Below are 18,583 nucleotides of genomic sequence, written 5' to 3'. Positions count from 1 at the left end.
TTATTTCACCTAATCACCTATATGACTAACTCAGGAAAAACACCATAAATACATAAAATCTACATCACTGAATCTAGGGAAACAAATAAAAAAATTTATTGGTGGATTGACAAAGTGAAAAAAGAAAACAACTCAACAACTAGGCAATATACTTAAGAATCTTAAAAATACAATACACATCTGTTACATGTATGTTCTTCTGATTTGCTCCTGATAATATAAAAGATTGCCATTTGAACTGTAAATCTCATGAAGAAGTCTTTAACAAGATAAACAAATATATACTTTCATTTAAGAATAAGACTAAAGCACCTTAGAGCATACTCTCTGGTAAACAAATGGAAACATGTTTTTATTGACAAGTGGAGGATCCCTACATGTGAATTTCTATGTGTGAAGAGCTGAGGAGCTAACACTTTGCGGTAAGACAGAAGCTGGGGGGACTGTCTTGAAACTACGTTCGACTATTACGCCAACATTTGACTTAGGTTAGTTTAATTGATTTGGGAGTGAATGAATGATAAGGATGTGAGAGGATTAAATCCTCCCCGCCCGGAGCGACCCTTTGGCAGTGCCATTTCAGTAGTCACATAAATCAAATGGCATTACGTGGCAGGCATTTACAATAAGCAGATTAAAAAAATGGCTTATTTTTAATAGAAGCATAGTAACTTTAAGTGAAATAGAGAATTTCAAAATAACATGAAAATTTTGCAATTATAAAAATTCAGTAAATACATAGCTTCAAACCAAATGATCCTGGGATATAAGAGGAGCCTATATTTTTAATATTTCTTTTTCTGATTTTTCTCAGTGGCTTATTTCTGTATTTTTTTTTTGCTTAACTTTCTGCACATATATAAGCTTTTTTTTTTTTTTTTTTACAATTCCCTCCTGATTTACTTGCAGTGTTTTTTAGTATATTACTTTGCATAACTTTCTTATAGTTTCTTCAGGTTTTAAAATACACATAAATAACATCACTGCTGACTGGTATTGAAGTTTTGCCAGTTTATGTGAAATGTAGATATCTTACTTCCATTTGGCTCCTTTACTCTCCTCCCTTTTAAAATTTCATTGTCCAAGTAGTTTTCTATATGCATTGAGCAGTGTATCAGATTTTTTATAATTTTTGCATTCACCTTCAAATATGGCTAAACTCATGAGAATTAGAAGTATCTATTATGTTACTTCTATTTTTACTCATTCTGATGATTTTTCCTTTCTGAAATTTCAGGCATTCTTCTGTTATTATTTACTTTCTTACAAGAGAAATTTCAGCCATTCTTAACTAAAGGTCAGTTTTGCCAACAACAAATTATCTTAGTTTTACTTCATTGAAAATCATCCTATTACCATTCTTGAAGAATATTTTCATTGACTATAGAATATCTGGTTGACAATTCTTTTCTTCTACTACTTGAAAAATATTGAGCCATTTCATTCCAGCCTCCATGGTTTCACATTTTACTGTGTCTTTAGGTTTCCAAAGTTTAATTATGAGTTTCTTGGTATGGATTTCTTTTGTAGGTTTACGGCTTTTTACCAATTTGGGAAGTTTTCAGCAATTACTTTTTGGATATGTTTTTGACTCCCTTCTCTTTTTTTCCCCTGTGACTCCAATGATATGCATGTTAGCTCCTTTGTCACTGTCACACGGGCCCGTGCGATTTAATCATTTTCCTGTTCTGTAATGTCCATTCGGTTCTTTTTTAAAATTCTATTTCTTTACTGAGATTTTCCATTTTGTTTGCTTTAAAAAGAATCCCTGTTTGGTTGTGGAAGTATTTTCATGATGGCTGCTTTAAAATGCTTGTCCGATTGTTCCAGTGTCTGATTCATCTCACTATTGGCATCTGTTGATTGCCCTTTTCCATTCATGTTGCAATTTTTCTGGTTCTCAGTATGACAGATGATGTACAGGACATTTTGTACTTTGTATTATGAGTCTCTGAATCTTGTTTACACTTTTGTAGCACGTCGTCCCCCATTGAGGTATATCACCAGAGCCAGGTGGGTGTGTATGTTCAGGCCTTACCTACACCACCCTGGCAAAAGTAGAGCAACTTGCATGCACTTCCTCATTTCAGATGAGTAGGGTGGAAACACTTCTCCCCCCAGGCCTTGCTGACACTTTCTCAGTGAAAGCAGGTCATTGATGATCAGTGACCGTCTTATTGCCTCTGACTGAGGGTATCAGCTCACCTCCCCACTGGGCCCCACTGACATCAAAGTAGGAGATAGCGGAATGTCATCTACCTATTCCTGACCACCCTGTTGTACCTCATTGAGACCTGGTGGGAATAGAGGCTCTGCTCCTCACTAGGTCTTGTGGACCTAGGAAACAGGGAAAATTGGAAGGCTGACACTCTGATTTGCACTGTACCATTCAGCGCATCCCCTGTCAGGTGGGTACAGAGGTTCAGTTCCCCACCCAGTCTCACTGATACCAAGGGTCAGGAGGGAAATACAGTGCTTGTTAGCTCCAATTCCACTGTCTTGCCCATCTCATTGATGCTAGGTGAGGTAAATGCTAAGCCTACTACTAGGTCCTGGTTGAGACAACTGAACACTGCCTGCAATTGCCATTTGGGGAAGAAGAGCAGCTTAAGTCTTGGCCTAGCAACACTATCCTAAAGGAAAATTGCATCACCACCACCTGCTTCCACCAGGCAGGGGCAGGAAGTTGCTCTCTAATCAGCACAGCTGACATTAGCAGATGTGAGAATTGGAGCACTGTCTCCTGTCTACACGCAGCCTGGAAGGTAGGCTGGAAGATGACTCTGCACTTTGCCCCACTGAAACTGTGTGAATAAGTGTGTGTGGTGGGAGGTGAGGGGAAATGTGGGTTTCCGTCTGTGTTTGGCTGGGTAATGGTGCTAGGGACTGAATGTTTGTGCCCTCCCCCCACCAAATTCATACATTGAAACATTAATCTGCAATGTGATGCTCTTTGGAGATGGAGCCTTTGGGAGGTAATTAGTGCCCTTATAAGTAAGAAGGGACACTAGAGGGCTTCCTCCCTCCCTGCTTTGTCATGCAAGGGCCCAGCAATATGATGGCCACCTGTATACCAGGAAGAGAGTCCTGCCTGGAGCCCAGCCGTGCTGGCACCCTGAGCTTAGACTTACCAGCCTCCGGAATTGTGAGAAATAAATGTCTGTTGTTAAAGCCACCCAGTCCACAGTACTTGGCTGCAGCAGCCTGAAACAACTAAGACAGCTGAGTACAGCCAAAAGGTGTTCTATCATTAGGCTGCGTCTTTCCCCGCCTTTACCTAGGCAAACAAGCTGTACTTTAGCTTCTTTTTTTATTTTATTTTTTTAAATCTCTGTAAGTTGGTGCTTTTGAGTTAGAGTTTTCTGCAGCACCCTGTTCAGGATATATGGGACACAATAAGGAAGCTCAGAGAGTTTGCCATCGTCTTGATCCCCAAATCCCACCATCCATAGGCAATCTGACTTCTTTCCATTTTTGAGGTTTTTCTGTGCTTGTTTGTTGTATGTCCAGAGATTTTTAATTAGGAGATGGAGGACCTATGAGATATAAGGTCACAATCTTGGCAGGAGTTCACTTTTTTTAAACAACTATTTATTAAACAATGGTATCAAAGGAAGAGGAAGTATTTTCAAAGTCAGTGTCATGGGTGACATCTAAACAGGGACATAGCATCTGTAAAGACATTGAGGGAATATATACTATTATATATTCTACTGAGTACCAGGAAACCTTTCAGATTATCATGGCAGCAAGGCAGGTAGACAGAAGGCTCCTAAGCAGGAGCCACATTAATAAGAGCCTTATCTGACCAGGTAAGGATTTTGAATTTCTTGCTTTGTGGATGGAAACCTTTGAAGCTTTCAGTTTTATGATAGGTTAGGTTTACATTTGAGAAAGCCAAGTTTCACGGTGCTGTAGCAATGCACAGGAGTCAAAGTCAAGAAACAAAATATCTGATGGCAAGGTATCAGGGGATGGTGGTGGGTATAGATGAAGCAGAATATGAAAGAAGAAAAGAAGAAAACGCAGAAAGAAGAAAAATGAAAAATTAGATTGTGGAGAACAAGAAGAGTAAATTTTGAAAAATGAGGGAGGGGGAAGAGTTAGGGATGATGTCAATGTTTCTGCCTTAGTATGTTTGGCTGGGTGGACTAACTAGCATCACAAATACAGAACTGATATCAAATGAGAGGACTAGTATAGAAGAGATTAACTTCAGGTACACTTTACTCTTCAGTTTCTAAAGAATTATTCATGTATTGACAAGTCATATCTTTCTATGATTCATCTCTCCCACACAGGTTTAAATTCTGAAAAATAGAGTCCTAGTTATATCTTCTACACTTGTTACTTTAAGTCCTCCTACCTTAATATCAACCCTCATTACCTTTTTATGGTCTATTAGAATCACTTCTTCTCTCCTGTCTCTATGTAGCTTCCTGCCGCCATGCTCCTGCCATTTAAGTACACTTTCTAAAGAAGGCATTAGATCACCTTTCTTTCCTGAAGAATATTTCCACAGATCCCCAAAATAGACAGATTATACTGCACATTTCTCATTCTTGTTGACTTTTAGGAACATTTATTGTGAAAAAATAATGAAATATATACACCATTTAGTTGTTAACTAAATTTCCTTTCTTCTCATTGTTTTACTTATTACAAGGGGAATGCATTACTTTTGTAATGAAATTACAAAGGAATTTTAAAAAGTTTTAAAATGTGTTAACCATTTTAGTGGTTATCTATTGACACAATAAGGCTGCATACAACCACCAAGTTTCAGTAAAATGTTACAAAAAATTTTATTAAACTTTTTTATGAGCCTGTAGTTCAGCAATGGGCTCATCAGGCAGTTCTTATCACGGCTGGGCTCATGCACACGTTTGGCATGAACCAAGGGTCAACTCATTTAGGATGGTATCAATTGAGGTGACACATTGTATATCCCCACAGGTTAGTCCAAATTAGTTTGTTCTTATAGTAAAGTCTGAGCATTAACAGTGCAAGCAGAAATAGGCAAGGGCTTTTTCTGGCCTCTGCTTATTCACATTTGCTAACATCCATTATTGCACATGGTAGCCAATAGTCACCAGGCTGAGCCCAGTGTCAAGAAATGAGGCAGAATATCCACAGTTGCAAACTTATTTGGCAAAGAGACTAGATACAGGGAGGGGAGAAGAATTGAAGTCATGATTGCAATCAACTTGGAAGAACCATTTTATTGTACATTCTCACCTCTCCATTTTATTTATCCATTTCACAAGTATGTATTCAACCTTAGTTCTAGATGCTGGTTGTTCAGCAATAGTAAAGTAAAAAGCCCATCCTTATTTTTTAATGAAGAAGAGAGCTATTAAATAAAATACATATAAATTCAAATTCTAAGGAATGATAGGAGCAATAAGCCTGGGTAAGGGGTCACAGTAGAGCAGAATGTATAGGTGGTCAGGACATGATTTGGGGGCAGTGAACTAAGAAGAAAGGCTAAAGTAAAGGAATAAGTAGAGCGAGGCAATGCAAAGGTTTGGGGGATGTAACTTCCAGACTGAGGGAAGAGCATGTGGGACACTTCTGGGGCAAGAACAAAAATGTTGCTATTTTCCAAACTTAGAAGACAGTCTGACTGTGGCGCAGTGCAAGGAAGGCGGTGGGAGGAGAGGAGGCAAGGGGGCTTGGATGTCATCCTCTGCACGCTGGAGCCCTGGGCAAGGAGTACAGATTTATTTGGGGTATATTAAGAAGTCATTTGAACACTGAAAATAAGGCAAATTTAAAATTTTATAAGTATCTCTAGGGGTTAATAGTATTTATCCTTCTCTAGATTTAGTAACATGCATATATTTCTTTGACGTGCATTTGAAGAAACTGAGGCCCAAATATGTTAATATAATTTCTTTATCAGAGTGTTCTCACTATCTTGAATAATGAATAATTAATGTGATGATGTTTAAAATACCAAGGAGTAAATTTTAGAGTAATTAAACTACAATGAATGATCCATAAGGAATGCCATTACTAGTGTGGACAGGAGAGAGGTGAAATTTTCACAATAATGTATAGGACAGTGTATCTGGGAACAGTAGCTACAACTGAAGAGCTGAGCATCTGTTCAATCAGAATGCGCTGAGCATAAAGAGCTCACTGTGTCCTGCGGTGCTGTTGATAACACGTGAAAGGTTCTTTCATGATTTCTATAGGTGGACAGATTTACTTGGCAGAAGTATAAGCTAGGTGTCCTCTGGAAACGGAAACAGAGACTAAGAGATGTGGCATCAGGATGAAAGGAATCATGAATTTTTTGAAAGACTGAAAATCTGAGTATATTTTAAATGATCCAACTTCAGGTGATAATAGGGAAGTAGTAGAGAATAGGAAGCAAATAATAAATTACCTTAATTAAAAAGGGAAGGTGACCATGGCACATTCTACCTCTTATGAAATATTATAGTGTTAGGGTAGATGGGATAAATAATATGATCACTTGTTCCTGTTCATGAAGTCGTCTAAAACAATCCAGACTAATTAACATGATACAGTCTCTTCAGGCAATGCCAGTTAATTCTGGCTCTATGCCAATCTTTGAATTCGGAAAAATGTCACAGATGTTTTAGCAACTTTATAACCTAGCGTAGACATTAGGCAGTGAGTTCTTTTACTGGTATCCTAGATCATGATACTTTAGCTCTGACACTATAAAAACCTAAGGCCTTAATATCCGTATAGCTCCATTTCTGAACATTTAAAGTGATTGAGTATTTTAATTCTTAATAAATGGTGAATTTGATAAGCCCCTTAACTTGTTATTGTGTCTCGTTTACAGGCTTACAACATGGCCTGCTCAGTGCTGAGAATAAGGCAGTGTTTCCAAAACTTGATTTTTTTCCAAAGGTATTTATTTAAATTGAAGTATAATGATATACAATATTAGTTTCAGGTGTCTAACATAGTGATTTGACAACTATATACATTAGGAAATGCTCACCACAATAAGAGTAGTTACCATCTGTCACCATACAAAGATGTCACAGTATTATTATTGACTATGTTCCCTATGTTGAATTTTCATCCCCACAACTTATTTATTTTATAACTGGAAGTTTGTCCCTCTTTCATCCCCTTCACCTATTTCACCCATGTCCCCCACCCAAAGATCTTCAATTTTTTTTCCATACTTATAAACTTCCCTGATGAGCTAAACCTGTGGTTTAAAAGGAAACATCAACTTATCTCAGAGTTCTGTGGTTTGACTGTGTTCAGCTCTGTAGTCCTGCTGGACTCACTTGATGTCTCAGGTAACGGCAGTCAGTTGTTAGCACAGCCAGCTACATAAGTGAAAAAGTGGATTAAACAATTATTGAGAATGTCATGAGAGCAACATCAGAGCAGTTAACTGAATTCAGTACCCAGCTAGGTCCTGGCACATGGCCTGAAGTGACTGCACTAGTCAAACGCCCATAATACCTGCTTTGGATGTTGGCAAGGGCTGGTGTCATGTCATCTTCAGGCTGGACTGGGATGCTGGGACAGCAGGACCTCCCTCCACATTCTCCATGTAATCTAGAGCCTCTTTTCCCCGTGTGGCTACTACATATAGTCTTTCCATGTGGTCTCCAGCAAGGTCAAAGGTCTTCTCACATGGCAGCTCAGGGCTTCCAATGACAAGCATTCAAAGGGAGAGGAAGGAAAAGCTGCCAGGTTTCTTAAAACCTAGAAACAGAATTGTCATTGTTACTTTTCAGTTGGTTAATGCAGTCATAGGCCAGCCTAGAGGCAATTCAAGGACATGCACACTAGCATGGTTCAGTAGGGGCCATAGATAGAAGAAAAGCTATCATACTTCTCATTTACTGAATCACAACATTACTCTCTGACTTCTTTCAGGTCTGCATGCAAACATTACCTGCCTTTCAAGATAGTTTTTGGTCATCCTAACTAAAATGGTCTTCCCTCCCCAACATGTATATCAATAATCGGGTAGCTCTGTGTCCTCCTAGAATATTTTCTCCATGAGAGTAAGAGCTTTGTCTTCTTGTCCACTACTGAATGCCCAGTACCTAAAAGAGTGCCTTGCATAATGGAAGAAAGTAATGTTTGTTAAATGAATTAATCAGTAGATAAATCTCACTACAACAAAATATATGTATATCTATCTATCTGTCTATCATGTCTCAATCTATAATCTATCTATCCCTATCTGCCATTAGAAAGGTAGGTAAAATAATTTAGGTTTTATTATAGTAGTGGTGCTGGCCTAGAGGCAGGAGTATATTCAGGTTATTTTTCAGTGTGATAGATGAATCTGATTTTGCATATTATATATGTTAGTGCAGTACCTTACACTCTGGATAGCTATATTAACCAGGTACCATAAAGATGACTTTCTAACTTAGTTTATTATCATCCATGTAAACAGGTTCTTTCTTACTCTACATAATAAATTCTTCCATTATATGCTGAAAAGATCTGGTTTCTTGGTGTATTTCTTTGCCATAGTCACAAGGTGGACTCTGACTGAAGGGAAGATACCAATAGACAGATTCAAAGAGAATAATTACCTTTGATGGGTATGGGTGTGTGTGTGTGTATATATATAGGCCCCCTATCCTGAAGTCCAATGATATAGAGAGGTGATGAATCAATAAATTAATTTATAGGGCTTTAGAAAATCAGGGTGAGGAAGGGGGAAAGAATTGCTTTCCCTATCTCTCAGGGTGAATGAATAAGTAGAAAAATTACAGAGAAAAAGTAAAGAACTCACATGAGCACTTGTTTATGCAGTTTGAATATGTGCACCTGTCCTAAAGATATATGTAGACATAACTGGACTTAGAATTACTCAGGAATGTTAATTTCCTAAGAGTAGAGTTGAATTGATATACTACATTTGACACTGCATTCATCTATTTGTTTAGTCTAACTCTTGGACTGATTATTTGTCTAAACAAACAGGAAGTTGTTTTCAGTCAACCTGTACCACGTGTCTAATATTACTATGTTTTGAGTGCATGTTGTTCAGGGTATCAGGATGCAGACTCTGAAAGAGGTTGATATTTTAAAAAAAACGTGAACATAAAATATTTTCCTGAAGCATAATGACAAATAACAATACACTGTTTATTATATATATTCCAAATAATGTTTTTATCCAATCATATAATAGTTCCCACTTTCTGACAGTCCTCAATCCAAAGCAAAACTTTGAACCCTGCCCAACTTCAACTATCATAAGCCCAAATCCTGTAACAAGATTATATATATGCATACATAAATATATATACATATATATACTATACCTATGTGCATATTGTCTATGTCAAGAATAATACATAGTAATCTATCATTTCATGTTAAAAGTATTGTCCTTAATAACATTCTCTGAACTGAGATTAAGATTTATTTATAATATTAACATTCATTATATTTCTACATAGTTTTAAAACACTTCTAAATATTTATATATATAATATCTAATTTTAATACCATTTTGCACAAATACATATTAATTGTCTTCCCAATAATATATTTTGAAAGCTACCTGTTCTATAAAGAAAGACAATGAGAAAGGAAAAACAGGCATGAATTCTATTAGCCTTATTGACCAAAGTTTAGGGAAGAAGTGTTTCAAACTTATTTCAACATTTTTAAACTATGAAATGACAAAAAAACATTTTTGAGATATTTAGAGTTATTTTTTAAGGCAAAAAAGAGAAGAAATAGAAAGAAAATTTGATCCACATAAAAACTGATACTTAAAATAATCAGGAACCCCACCACAAGACTCACCCATCTTGGGAAGTTTGTCCAATATGCCCATCATTTGCCCTCCCCCTCATTTTAAAGCTTTGATATTTCAGATAATGTTTCTATAAGAACATATCCATTTTTTTTACTTTCCCCTTTTGAGTTTGATTTAGCTAAGTTTCATAAGAAATATACATATAAACATATATCCACTCAGTGCACACTCTCTTCAACCCACTTACATTTTTTGAATATCTGCAATTGTTAGAAACCAAATGATACCTGGTTTCTTAGTTTTTAGGATCACAAAAATGAATATTGTGTGAAAGATAAAACCATAAGAAAAAATACATATGCTATACAATAATACATATTTGTATAGCATATCTATATGCTTCATAATAATATAGCCTATTAAAAACCTTAATATGCAATGCAAACTAAGGAAATTTTTAAACTAGTCAAAAGCTAGTATTATTTAGAAATGTATCAAAAAACATCTAGATACAAACTCTTTCTTCAAAATAATGGCTATTTAGTTAATTAAACAAATACTTCAAAAATATGCAATGTATTCAGAAATGTCAATCTGCAGTAAAAGTGCAGGCATGAGTGGGCTCATGGCAGATCCCAAGCCTAATGATAAGGAGGAGTGGAGGCTTTCTTTCTTTGCTGTTTTTCTATTATCCATGTAAGAAACTCCTGGTGATCATGAGATATTCACAAGCTTCAATAAATGATTTTTTTTTCCTGAAATGAAAATTTGTTCTCTTGGGACATGGATTTGAGATATTGTTGCTTTTATGGTAATTGCAGCCATTTTATCATGACACCTCAAAGCAGTATTTCTTACTTAATCATATTCATCTTTGGTTCCAAGATCTTTCCAAGTTTGTAAGTGAAAGATAAGAATCTTTCCAAATATAATCAGTGACATTCTCAATACTATATTAGAATGTACCTTACTGCATAGTTTTGATGCTATTTCCTAAGAAAGGAAAAGATATATGACCCAGTTTGGTTTAATATGCGTTCTCAGAAGAGCATTTGAATTGCTAGAAAACATTTGACATGTTCCTGAAGACTATAAATGCTGCAAATGACAGCTTTTAATCAATGTGATAAATTGCAAAGGTCTGTATATGCTATCAAATAATTTCTAAAAATGAAAACTAATTTTCTACTCTCACTGCTAGCAAATTTGTCAACTACAGTTTGGTAGAACTAAAACATCTGTTCTTTGAAGCTTTGTAAATTCTTGCAGTAAAATGATGCATTATTTTGTTTTCAGATATACATTCATCTCATTCCTAATTTAGCATGTTTATGAAGTACTAAGATAACTTCCTGATTGAAAATTTTGTGCAGCTAAAGAAAGAAGTTTTGTTGATTAAAGTTTGAGCTTTGGTATTGCTTTCAGTCTTTTCATATTTTTTTCTTACTTTGCAATAGGAAAACTATCTTTTGTTTTTTCTTTTGTTTCTTTTTTTAATCATTATTTTAAGGTTCAAAAAATTAATACGTGTAAATAATATAAAACATTGAATTAGAACATAGTAAGCATTCAATAGTTTTTAGACATTATTGTGAAAAAGAATTGCATTAAGCATTTTAATTTTATATTAAAAATTAACTAGTTTTAGATAACTCAGAATTTTAGCATACAGTTTTGGTCAGTGATATATTCAGTATCTACTATGTGCTAGGTGTTATGTAGACTGAAGATACCATAGAGCACCATGGGTATACCATTAATGTAGTGATGAATAAAATTGTATATCTCAAAACTTATTTAGTAAAGGAGGTAGAGTCTAAATGAGATTTTAAATATTATTACATTGTTTGAATTCTAAGAAGCCTTCATGGAAAAACTGGTTTGGTGACTGAGAGGAAAACCATTTAAGACAGGAAGAGCAATCTGGAAAAAGATACAAAGACAAGAACAAGACAGCAATATAAACTGATATTTCTGGAGTACATAGTAGACAGTGTGGTATGATGGAGCATGGATGACAGGGATGAGAGGGATGATTTTAATGAAACTGAAGCACCTAATATTCATATAAAGGTGTGTTTGGTATTCACGCTTTTTGTAAGGATGTGAGTATGAAACACTTCTTTTTCTCCTTGTTCTTGTCCCTCTCAATCCACTCTGTATTTCCTTCTTTTCAAAAGTATGCTTGTTAAGTTGAAAATAAGTTTATTGTTATTATATTAATTCCTTCTCTCTTCTATGCCAATCTACATTTTCAAAATGAAATTTCCTCATAATGACAACCACCTTTATCTAGAACTTACTATGTCTGTGTTCCAGATGCTATTCTAAGGACATCATAGATGTTAACTCCTTGGGTCCTCACAACAGTGTTATGAGGTTATTATAGATAAGGTAACTGAGGTAAGAATGCTTATACAACTTTGTTAACATCACATAAGCCATTAAGCAGAATCAGGTATGACACTAAGCCATATGCTTTTGACCTCCTAAGCAAATTTCCTTTCCATATGATATGTGCCATCCATATAGTTTTGTTTTTTATACTACAGAACACCTCAGTGTTTATTGCTGCATAATTTATGTGATTCCTGAAATACAAACCAAAAAATAATCTGTCTGTGAGGCTGCAAAGCTGAACATAGGGAAATGTGGTTGCTCCCTGGAATAAATGAGAAATACTATTCTTAGGAGGTTAATTATTGCAAATTAGGAGCTTTCAGGAGTCTGGAAGCATCAGGAAAAAAATAGTAGATTAGTACTGATAAAGACCCAGGGCTCTGATGGGAAGCACTTCATTTTGGTACTAATGAAAAATTCAAGAGCAGCCAGGCTTCACATTCTTAAAACTTCAGGTTTCAGCATATTAAGAATTCAGTTGAATAAGATTCAAAAGACCCTTAGGATTACAATACTTGAGTGAAAGGACGACTACTGAATGTGGACCAGAACTTAAGGGAAACCATTCTCTGTTTTTAAGTGCATTTTTTTCCGAGAATCATGTATGTATACATGCAGGGAAGCCTCTGGACCCTCTCCCCAACATAAAAACAAAAACTAAACTAACCTTTCTCCACATGTACTTTATGGAAAGTTACCAGTATTGGTTCATTTTTATAATATGAGTTTTTATTGCCCATATTTTAAAATCCTGTGACTTTAAATATAAAGCTTTACTAATTGTGGATAGCTACAAATTCACACAGAAATTATAATGAAGTTGTTAACTTAAAATACTAGAAATGGAAAAATACTACCTTATTAATGGTATTAATCATTTTTGAAGGATTTTAGCTTTTCTTTCCTTACTTAAGAATTTTATTTTGATTATTCTTAAATTATAAAGTAATACATGCTTATTATAGAAGGTGCAGAATATGTAGAATAGTAGCATGTAGTGATTCACCAGATAAACATGGTCACTTGTTTAAAAAATAGGTCATCTTAGTGATTCTTTCCTTACAAATATTATATCCCTGGTTTTTTAAAAAAGGCACAGTAATGGAAGCATTTTATGTTCTGAAAAATAATTTCTAAGTACAAAATGGCAGTAAGTATCAGATTCATCCAAGCAAATTGGAAGAAGAAATTATTTCTGTTCTATAATTTAGCATAAATAAGTTTTCTCTTATTCAGAAAATACAGAAAGTGAGGAATGGAAAATTAATTACCTGTGATCTCACTATCTGGAGCCGATGATCTAAAACTAATACTATTTTCATGTTTTATCTATTTCCTATTCCAATGATCTACAATCAATATGATTTGAATTGTGTGTGTGTATATGATTTTTTATGTGTATATGTATATATACACACATGTACATATAGATTTAATATATTTAATATTTAAAATACTTAGAATCTATGCATTATTTAGAAAGTTTATCCCAAAATGAACCCTAATTTAAATTTTTTGTCTCAACATTATATCATATCTTAATTTTGTTAAGTTATTGAATTCAATTGTATTCTTTATATACAGTTTCTCAGATTCTTGACATTCATCGTTATTCATTCTCACACCAAAAATTATTAGGAGAGGAAGTTATATGGAGAGATAGGCAGCTAGTTGTCCTCCTAAAATCCTTTACTGCTTTCTTCTGTAGTAATTAAAGATGTAAATGATGCATCGCTGACCAACTAAAATGTTCATCTCCCAGCCTCTCCTGAAGCTAAATGTGGCTCTATGACAAGGTTCTGGCCAGTGAGTTATAAGCACAAGTGAAGTAGGAAACTTGGGGGCCAGGCTTGCAAAAACGAAGCTTCTTTCTCCAGTATACGGGTTGGAGTGCTGAAGTATTGGTGATCCATCATTAGTCATAGATAAAGGCAAACCCTAGAGATGACAGAACAATCAGATGGAAAGATTTTGGGTTCTTCAAAGCTTCAACTTGGCACATATTCCTAACCAAAATGTTACATGGTGTGTGTGTGTCTATCTTGTTGACTACTATATTTTTCATGCTCTTGTACAGGATCTAGACTGTATTTTTGCACACACACACATACACACACTGTATCATTGTGAGATTATTTAAAGCCTTTCTTCTTTTTGTAATTTGTCAGTATGCCACCTACTTATTTATCTGATTACTAATGATTTTCCAAATGCTTTTCATTACTTGAATTTTTCATTTTTGAATTACTTGTGTTAGCATCTGGCTCATTTAACATTTATTTCTCAGATTTACTGCAAGCAAAACAAATATTCCACTTTCTCTCTCTCATTTTGTTGGCAGTTGTTCTTTTTTTAAAAAAATTATATAGTACTACATACAAGCAGAAATTGAAAATCCACATTAAGCCTACTGAATAATAACATGTCCTAAGCTATTTCCCAAGTGTGTGGAGTTTTCAGAAAACTCAGGTCCAAGAAGAAGAGTGAATTGAATCACAGAATTGAATGATTCTTTTTTTTCTGATAAGTAGCTATGTAATAACATGGATTTCTCATTTTCAAGGACACAGAACAGACCTTTTATATATCAGTTTAGACTTATTTGAGTCACACTCAATCTGATTATTGTTGGGAAGGACAGTTTCAAGAAGGCGGTCTTTCAACCCGCCTATTACCTTCCTTAGAAGGCCATGGGCTTGGGATGCTGCCGTACCCTGTGATAAAGAGCCAAAATGGCCTGTGCTGCCTTATTACAGAGTATGGGAATACCTTTCCCTGTTTCAGGTTCAATTAATGTTCTTTGGTCTCTGAAGCATGTGTGTCAAATGGCACCTGGTCAACCCCACTGTTATATCTGTCTTATGCAGGGAGAGGACAGTTGGCACAGTATATAGGCAATTGCCCTTAACCAACCAAGGGAAGAGACCAGCTGGCCAGGGGGCCTAACACCCATTGTCGAAGCACATCTTGCTCTGTCACTTCTCTATGGGAGTAAAGCAGAATTCCATCCCATGCTAGACTGTATTGGACTGATTGCGGTGACCCCAGTACCAAGAGGCAGTGAGCAGAAGTGTTTGGACTGCTATTCCTGATGATCTTTGCTGGCCTCCATGGACTCGGAGTCCTCTCCTGGACCTGATAACCCGAGCATGGTGCCCTACTTCCTTGGGATTAACAATCACACAAGGACCTCTGCTCAGCAATGGTTGGTCATCAGATCAGCAGTGCAAATCTCACAGAACACAGATGATTGCTAATACCAAAACGAGCATGTTGGCATGAGCCACAAAAACTAGGAATAAGTATGCATCTAGTCTCAATGTTTGAAATGCTCAGGAAGTCTTTTGTGTGTTTGTTTAGTGTTTGTGAATGTGTCTTTGTATTTCCATCTGTGATATTTGGATAGTCAACTATATAGCTTCTTTTTAAAAAATTTTTTGGATTTTAAAGTTCTTTTTTTCCCCTCCATCTCAAGCACCAGAAAACTTTTTAACCCTGAAAGTCTTTCCAGCGAGCTAAACTATGTTGATTTACACCTTGGCCGAGATGTAACTAACATTAGCTGATACCGACTCAGTCCTTCCTCTGAGGCCACGTAGATATCAATGATTTAAAGTTACAATGTCACAATGAAGAGGATATTATTATTCAATCACGTTTATTTTTTATTAAGGTATTGTTGATATACACTCTTATAAAGGTTTCACATGAAAAAACAATGTGGTTACTACATTCACCCACATTATTGTATCCCCCACATACTCCACTGCAGTCACTGTCCATCAGTGTAGTAAGATGCCACAGAGTCACTATTTGCCTTCTCTGTGCTACACTGTCTTCACCTTGACCCCCCAACACACACCATGTGTACTAAACATAGTACCCCTAAATCCCCTTCTTCCTACATCTCCTCCCGCCCTCCCCTACCCCTCCCCTTTGGTAAATGCTAGTACCTTCTTGGAGTCTGCAAGTCTGTTGCTGTTTTGTTCCTTCAGTTTTGCTTCTTTGTTATACTCCACAAATGAAGGGAATCATTTGGTACTTTGGTACATTCATCTACTGATGGACACTTAGGTTGCTTCCTTATCTTGGCTATTGTAAATAGTGCTGCAATAAACATAGGGGTTCATATGACTTTTTGGATTTGAGAAATTATATTCTTTGGGTAAATTCCTAGGAGTGGAATTCCCCTGTCAAATAGTATTTCTATTTTTAGTTCTTTGAGGAACCTCCATATTGCTTTTCACAATGGTTGAACTAGCTTACCCACCAGCAGTGTAGGAAGGTTCCCCTTTCTCTGCATTTTCATTACCATTTGTTGTTCTTAATCTTTTTTATACTAGCCATCCTAACTGGTGTGAGGTGACTTCTCATTGTGGTTTTTATTTGCATTTCCATGATAATTAGTGATGTGGAGCATCTTTTCATGTGCCTGTTTGCCATTTAAATTTCTTCTTTGGAGAATAGTCTCTTCATATCCTCTGCGCATTTTTTAATTGGGCTGTTTGCTTTTTGGGTGTTGAAGCATCTAAGTTCTTTATATATTTTGTATGTTAACCCCTTGTCAGATACGTCATTTACAAATATATTCTTCCATACTGTAGGATGCCTTTTTGTTCTGTTGATGGTGTTTTTTGCTGTACAGAAGCTTTTTAGTTCGATGAAGTCCCATGTGTTCATTTTTGCTTCTTTTCCCTTGCTTGAGGAGATGCGTTCAGGAAAAAGTTGCTCATGTTTATATTCAGGAGATTTTTGCCTATGCTGTCTTCTAAGAGTTTTATGGTTCCATGACTTACATTCCGGTCTTTGATCCATTACGAGTTTACTTTTGTTTATAAGGATAGAGAATAATCTAGCTTAATTATCTTGCATGTAGCTGTCCAGTTTTGCCAACACAAGTTGTTGAAGAGGCTGTCTTTTCCTCATTATATCTCCATGGCTCCTTTATTAGATATTAATTGACCACATATGCTTGGGTTTATATCAGGGCTCTCTAGTCTATTACATTGATCTATTCTGTTCATGTGCCAGTACCAAATTGTCTGGATTACTATGGCTTTGTAGTAGAGCTTAAACTCAGGGAGGGTGATCCCCCAGCTTTATTCTTCTCAGGATTGCTTTGGCTATTCAGGGTCTTTTTTGGTTCTTTAAGAATTTTAGAACTGTTTTAGTTCCTTGAAGAATGTTGTCAGTATTTTGATAGAAATTGCATTGAATCTATAGATTGCTTTAGGCAGGATGGCCATTTTAACAATATTAATTCTACCTATCCATGAGCACAGGATGTATTTCCATTTATTAGTATATTCTTTAATTTCTCTTATGAATGTCTTGTAGTTTTCAGAGTATAGGTCTTTCACTTCCTTAGTTAGGTTTATTCCTAGGTATTTTATTCTTTTTGATGCAATTGTGAATGGAATTATTTTCTTGATTTCTCTTTCTGCTAGTTCATCTTTAGTGTATAGGAATGCAATAGATTTCTGTGTATTAATTTTGTACCCCACAATTTTGCTGGATTCAGATATTAGATCTAATAGTTTTGGTATGGATTCTTTAGGATTTTTTCTGTACAGTATCATGTCATCTGGAAACAGGAAGAGTTTAACTTTTTCTTTACCAATCTGGATGCCTTTTATTTCTTTTTGTTGTCTGATTGTGAGAACCTCCAGAACTACATTGAATTAAAGTGATAAGAGCGGACATCCTTGTGTTGTTCCTGATCTTAAAGGAAAAGATTTCAGCTTCTTGCTGTTAAGTATGATGTTGGTTGTGGGTTTGTCATATATGGCCTTTATTATGTTGAACTACTTGCCCTCTATACCCATTTGGTTGAGAGTTTCTATCATGAAAGGATGTTGAATTTTGTTGAATGCTTTTTTGGCATCTATGGAGATAATCATGTGGTTTTTGTCCTTCTTTTTGTTGATGTGGTGGATTATGTTGATGGATTTACAAATGTTGTGCCATCCTCACATCCCTGGGATGAATTCCACTTGATCATGATGGATGATCTTTTTGATGTATCTCTGAATTTGGTTTGCTAATATTTTGTTGAGTAATTTTGTATCTATGTTCATCAGGGATATTGGTCTGTAATTTTCTTTTTTTGTGGTGTCTTTGCCTGATTTGGGTATTAGAGTGATATTGGCTTTGTAGAATGAGTTTGGGAGTATTCCCTCCTCTTCTACTTTTGGAAAACTTTAAGGAGGATGGGTATTAGGTTTTCACTAAATGTTTGATAAAATTTGTCAGTGAATTCATCTGGTGCAGGGGTTTTGTTCTTAGGTAGTTTTTAAATTATCAATTCAATTTTGTTGCTAGTATTTGGTCTGTTCAGATTTTCTGTTTCTTTGTGAGTTAGCCTTGGATGGTTGTATTTTTCTAGAAAGTTGTCCATTTCTTCTAGGTTATCCAGTTTGTTAGCATATAATTTTTCATGGTATT

This window comes from Manis javanica, chromosome 5 (genome assembly GCF_040802235.1).
Source record: "Manis javanica isolate MJ-LG chromosome 5, MJ_LKY, whole genome shotgun sequence".
Taxonomy (NCBI): Eukaryota; Metazoa; Chordata; class Mammalia; order Pholidota; family Manidae; genus Manis; species Manis javanica.
This window is presented reverse-complemented; position numbering follows the sequence as displayed.